Genomic DNA, 6,976 nt, shown 5'->3' on the forward strand with positions numbered 1-6,976 from the left:
ATGTGTATGTCAAATGTTTAATAGTGACTATACTGAAGTTCTTAATGAGAAGGGACTGCAGCAAACAAAATAGAACTTTCAAAGTAAGTTTATTATCAAAGGACATGTATGTCACCATGTACAACCCTGAGATTCATTTTCTTGTGGGCATGCGCAGTAAAATCCAGGAAGCTCAATAGAATCAATGAAAGACTGACAGGACGGACAGACAACCAATATGCAAAGACAGCAAACTGCCAAATGGCGGCTGTCGTCTCTGCAAATTTCGTGGCGTTTTTTTGCCCAGCTGATACGATAAACTGATATTGAGGCTTGGGCCTACTCTAGCTCTTCCAGTGAGTGGATCTAAGGGAACAGTCTGGTTCAGAATGCTGTTGTTTGCGTGGTGTTTGTGTGTGTGTGTTTTTTCCCTTTCTCTCTCTCTCTCTCTCTCTCTCTCTCTCTGCAATGCTTATGGCTTTTTTTTTAAATAGGGTTCTTCAGGTTTCTTCCTTTGTGGCTGCCTGTAAGTAAACAAATCTTAAGGAGTTTAATTTGTGCATACTTTGATAATGTACTTTGAATCTTGAAATACAAAATTTAAAATGAATAATAAATATTGAGCACGAGATGAAGAGTCCTTAGAAGTGAGTCCATATGTTATAGAAACGGTTCAGAAATGGGGTGAGTGAAGTTGTCCCCTCTGATTCAAGAGCCTGATGGTTGCAGGATAATAATTGCTCCAAAATATGGTAGTGTGGGTCCTGAGGTTCTTGTACCAGAAGCATTAACATCCCTAGTGAGATGAAGTGCTTCTAGTGTTTGGTGATGAAATGTCAACTCCCGCCTGCAAAGTGACTTGGATCCACTCAGGTTTGCCTACTGTCAAAACAGGTCAACAGCAGATGCCATTTCATTGGCACTTCACTCAACCCCGGAACTGGAACATCTGGCCAGTGAAGGTACATACATCAGGATGCTTTTCATTGACTCAGTTCTGCAGTTAAGACTATCATAACTGTAAAATTAATCAACAAGCTCCAACATCTAGGCCTCAATGCCTCCTTGTGCAACTGGATCTTCAATTTCCTCACTTGCAGACCCCAGTCAGTTCTGGTTGAAAACATTTCCCCAATCTCCTTCAGCAAAGGTGCACCACTGTCATTGGCCAAACCACATCTGGTGGTGAATCAGCATATAGGAGGGAGATTGAAAATCTGGTTGAGGGGTGATACAACAGCCTCTCACTCAAGGTCAGCAAGACCAAGGAGCTGATTATTGACTACAGACAGAGGTCCATGAGCCAGTACTTATCCGGGGATCAGAGGTAGAGAGGGTCAGCAATTTTAAATTCCTTGGTGGTGTCATTTCATAGGATCTGTCCTGTGTCCAATACGTAAGTGCCACTACAAAGGAAGCACAGCAATGTCTCCTCAGAAGTTTGCAAAGATTCGACATGTCATCTAAAACTTTGACAAACTTTTATAGATGTGCAGTGAAGAGTATTCTGACTGGTTGCATCACAGCCTGGTATTGAAACATCAATGCCCTTGAATGGAAAAGTCCACAAAAAATAGTGGATACAGACCAGTCCTTCCTGGTAAAGCCCTCCCCACCGTTGAGCACAACCACAAAGAGTGCTGTCATAGGAATGCACTATCCATCATCAAGGACACCACCATCCAGGCCTGCTGCCATCAGGAAGGAGGTATAGGAGCCTCAGGACCCACACCACAGTTGTCACCCTTCAACCATCTTGAATGAAAGGGGATATCATCACTCGCCTCTTCACTGAACTGTTCCCTCAACCTATGGACTCACTTTCAAGGACTCTTTATCTCATGTTCTTGATATTTATTTTGCTTATTTATTTTTTATGTATTGCACTTGCACAGTTTTGTTGTATTTTGCACATTGGTTGTACATCTGTCTTGCTGTGTGAAGTTTTTCATGGATTCTATTGTGTTTGGATTTACTGTGAATGCCTGAAAGAAAACAAATCTCGGACTTGGCATATGTACTTCGGGGAAAAGAAACTTTGAACTTTGAGGAGAAGAAATGTACCTGGAGTTGGAAATTTCTTCTCCCTTCTCTTTTTCCACTTCCCATTCTGATTACCCTCTCAACTGTTCTCATCACCTACCTATCACCACCTTCTAGTTCTCCTTCCCTTTCTTCAATAGTTCACTGACCTCTCCTATTCGATTCCTCCTTCAACCCTTTACTAGTTCCATCTATTCCCTCCTCTCTTCATCACCCCTCAACCAACTGCCCACTTTTCCTCATCACTCTCCTATCACTTGCCAGGTTTTACTACTTCCTTCCTTCCCCCGGCCCTTCATTCTGGCTTCTGCCCCCTTCCTTTCCATTCCTGAACAAGGCCTCAGCCTGAAACACCCACTGTTTATTTCACTCCTCAGTTACCGCCCGACTTGCTGAGGTCCGCCAGCATTGTGTGCGTGTTACCTAAGATTTTCAGCATTAGCAGAATCTCTTGTGTTTATGTATTACCACCTAATTCCCTGTAGTTCAGATCACATTGGCAGTGTGATTAGCCCATGGCCATTATTGTGTGAGTGGGATGCCTTCAGTGCATCTGTTCCTTGGATGAAACTTTCCTTTCCAGGACATCAGAGATGTCCCCCTCCAAAGAATAGGGTTTTCCTTCCTCCACCATTGATGCTGCCCCCACCTGCCTCTCCTCCAATGCCCAGACATCAACACTCACCCCATCTTCCCCCCACGTTAATAAGGATAGATTTCCTCTTGTCCTCACCTACCACCTAATGAGCCTCTACATCCAATACATCATTCTCCGTAACTTCTGCAATCTTCATCAGGACCCTGCCACCAAACAGATCTTTACCTCCCCTGCCCCCAATCTCCGCATTTTGTAGTAATCATTCCTCCCATTCATCCCTCTCCATTTATCCCTGGCACTTATCCCTGCAAGCAGAAGAAGTGCTACATCTGCCGATTCACCACCTCCTTCACATCCATTCAGGACCCCAAACAGTCCTTCCAAGTGAGGCAACGCTTCCCCTGTAAATTTGTCTAGGTCGTCTTCTGTATCTGATGCTTCAAATATGGCCTCCTCTACATTGGTGAGACCCAATATAGGTTGGGGAACCACTTTGTACACCTCTGCTCCATCCACAAAAGTTTTAGACAATTTTCCAGTGGCCAAACATTTCAATTCCTATCCCCATTCCCATTCTGACATGTCAATCCATGGCCTCCTCTTCTGACACAATGAAGTCTCTCTCATGTTGAGGAGCAACACCTTATATTCTGTCTCGGTAGCCTCCAACCTGATGGCATGAACATTGATCTCTCCAACTTCCAGTAATACTTTTCCTCTCCCACCTTCTCTTTATCATTTCCCCATTCTGAGTCAAAATAGCGAGCAGTTGTAATTCCAAAGTTTCAGTTTATTTTAGAGTACAAACAAACATACAAATACTGAGCAAACTAAACAAAGAGCTGAGAAGCTAAGAGGGGAATTAATGTTAGGCGGTATAAGACAAAGGAATAAAGATGGCACTTCTGAAAAATCTTACCACTTACAGATCGGATAAGAGAAATTCCTTGGGTAGGAATGAACAAATTAATAGGCTACATAATTAAGCAATTACATTATGTGGGTAATGTGCTAATAGCCAATGAAAAATGAGAAAGGTGATAAACAGTTAGTTTAGCTGCTATACCGATTCTGCCAGTGTGTGAAAAATGCTGAGTTTATTTAAAAAGTACAAATCTTATAAAAAGTATTTTTTTTTAAAAAGGCAGTGGTTCCCTGCTGAGTTCTTCCAGTATTGTGTGTGTGTGTGTGTTGCTCTGGTTTCCCAGGACCTCTTGTACTCATGAAGGGACTCCTGTGTAGATGCCATTGCAGAATAATGCAACTTGCATTGTTTACCTTTACATAAGGACTTTCGCCTCTTTAATGAAGTGCATGTTTCATTGGTTGCTGCTTTTGGAATTCATTGTAACTTGTGCCTGAAAGGCAGCATTTTAAGTAATTCACCATTTATTTTAGTCTCCCTTTCTACTTCATAGAGATGATGTGGCAAAATGCTTGTGTACTGAACTGGTTTCAAACTGTCTTGCTATTGTTGAATACCTATGGCTCTGCGGGACTTGATGTACAAGGCCTTGATGTATGGATGTCCTATAAAATGCAGTGGTCTAATCCAGTTTATAAAGGAGACAGCAGATCCTAAAGGTAGTGTCCCAGGACTACTGATGTGGGGCCCAAGCCTTGGAGCATATTGAAGTGACTGAGCCCAATGGTTAAGCAACGACTTGGGCATTGGGCCTGATGGAAAATGTCCAGGTGTCGGGGCCCGAGGCGAGGGACAGGCCAGTCCTGCTTGCACTCCACGACGATTACTCAGCTCTGCGCTGAACTGGGGCTCTGTGGATGGACCTTCTTTGTGGGCCTCAGTTCAGAAAACTATTTGGTTGCTTTCATTGTTTGCATGATTTGTTTTTTTTTCCTTCTGAACATTGTGTTTAATGGTCTTTTTTTTTAATGGGTTCCTTGTTTTGTGGCTGCCTGTATGTAAGGAGATGAATCTCAGGGTTGTGTAATGTATACATATTTTGATAATAAATGTACCTTGAACTAGTTCCCATCAAAGGCTTGGGAACAGTTTGGTCAAAGACAAAAGTAGCTCAAAAGGGTTAAATTATCAAAAGTAAAAGAAAAGTACTAAAAATTTAGCATGTAAACACTTAAGTACTAAGAATTGACTTAAGTGGTCAATTCTCAGAAGGTCAAATAACATTTTTTTAAGTTAGTAACCCCTCCCTCTTGTACAATTTGAATGGCATGCTTGCTTAATTGGATGTATTGAAGGAGTTCTTCCAATATACACCCTAGTTTTGGAACTGCTACCAGTAATGCCTTGAATCTTGCAGTTTACTATGATCTTGGTATTAAAGTATCCTGAAATAGAAGATTTGGCATTGGTATCACACACCTCCTGAGTCCAGCATTGGAGCAGCACGTCCACATCATCACTAGCTCATTCCTGTCTCGACAGGCAGTAAGAAAGCAGTATGTTACAATCTTATTTGCTGAGAAGTTCTAACTTTCTTGTATTGTTCCAGTGGATGACATGGAATAATGTCATACTTGTGTGAAGCACTTTCCAACATGAATATGCTTTCTCATTTTGGATTATGTCCAAGGAACAGAATCTGCAACTTCTGGCCTGGAAGTGTACTGCTATCATCAAGCATTATACCATTCCTATTAAAAGCAGTCTTGAATTAGCCACCCAGCATGTTTATGAGATAGTATTGTCATTTGTTTAACTTAAGTACATTTAAGTGATTCATTTTATTCTTTCCTTGATCTTCCTGAACTCTAGGATGACAAAGTGATAAATCTTTAAGTTTTGTAATTTAATTGCTCTCTGAGTTGTTTTTAGAGGCAATGAAAATTTCTTAAAGACTTTGACAATGTCTTTTTAAAAAAAACACAGGGCAGTTGGGGAAGGGCTTTAGTATCTTCTGTCTGAGGTTCGGTCCCAGTCACAAGTTGTGCATTATGGCACAGCTACAGCAGTGAGGCACATGGAGTCGGTTAGTTTCATCTTGACCCAAGGTTAACTCCTACCACACCAATGACCAAAATCCATTATTATTGACTTTTGACAATAACATGAGGTGTTACTTGTTATTTCAAACACCCTCAGCAGATGAGCTGATCATCATCCGTGCCTAATTAATAAGGGTACACAAGTCACAGGGTGGTAAAGAAGGCATGTCTTTATCACTTGAGGCACTGGGCTCAAGAGTAGGGAATTATGTTCCCTTACTTGTAAAACTCTGGTGAGGCCACATCAGGAGCTATGCATTTACCCCGTTATAGGGAAGATGTCAAGGCTTTGGAGAGGGTGGACAAACTAGGGTCGCTTCCTGTGGATTGGCAGAAACTGAGCGGAGACCTAATGGAAGGAAATAGACAATAGGTGCAGAAGTAGACCATTCGGCCCTTTGAGCCTGCACCGCCATTTTGAGATCATGGCTGATCATCTACTATCAATACCCGGTTCCTGCCTTGTCCCCATATCCCTTGATTCCCCTATCCATAAGATACCTATCTAGCTCCTTCTTGAAAGCATCCAGAGAATTGGCCTCCACTACCTTCCGAAGCAGTGCATTCCAGACCCCCACAACTCTCTGGGAGAAGAAGTTTTTCCTTAACTCTGTCCTAAACAACCTACCCCTTATTCTCAAACCATGCCCTCTGGTACTGGACTCGCCCAGCATCTGGAACATATTTCCTGCCTCTATCTTGTCCAATCCCTTAATAATCTTATATGTTTCAATCAGATCCCCTCTCAATCTCCTTAATTCCAGTGTGTACAAGCCCAGTCTCTCTAACCTCTCTGCATAAGACAGTCCAGACATCCCAGGAATTAACCTTGTGAATCTACGCTGCACTTCCTCTACAGCCAGGATGTCCTTCCTTAACCCTGGAGACCAAAACTGTACACAATACTCCAGGTGTGGTCTCACCAGGGCTCTGTACAAATGCAAGAGGATTTCCTTGCTCTTGTACTCAATTCCCTTTGTAATAAAGGCCAACATTCCATTAGCCTTCTTCACTGCCTGCTGCACTTGCTCATTCACCTTCAGTGACTGATGAACAAGGACTCCAAGATCTCTTTGTATTTCTCCCTTACCCAACTCGACACTGTTCAGATAATAATCTGCCTTCCTGTTCTTACTCCCAAAATGGATAACCTCACACTTATTCACATTAAACACCATCTGCCAAGTATCTGCCCACTCACCCAGCCTATCCATGTCACCCTGAATTCTCCTAACCTCCTCATCACATGTCACACTGCCACCCAGCTTAGAATCATCAGCAAATTTGCTGATTTTATTTTCTATGCCTTCATCCAAATCGTTAACGTAAATGGTAACCAGCTGTGGTCCCAATACCGAGCCCTGTGGCACCCCACTAGTCACCACCTGC

Source organism: Hypanus sabinus, chromosome 27 (genome assembly GCF_030144855.1).
Source record: "Hypanus sabinus isolate sHypSab1 chromosome 27, sHypSab1.hap1, whole genome shotgun sequence".
NCBI classification, from domain to species: domain Eukaryota; kingdom Metazoa; phylum Chordata; class Chondrichthyes; order Myliobatiformes; family Dasyatidae; genus Hypanus; species Hypanus sabinus.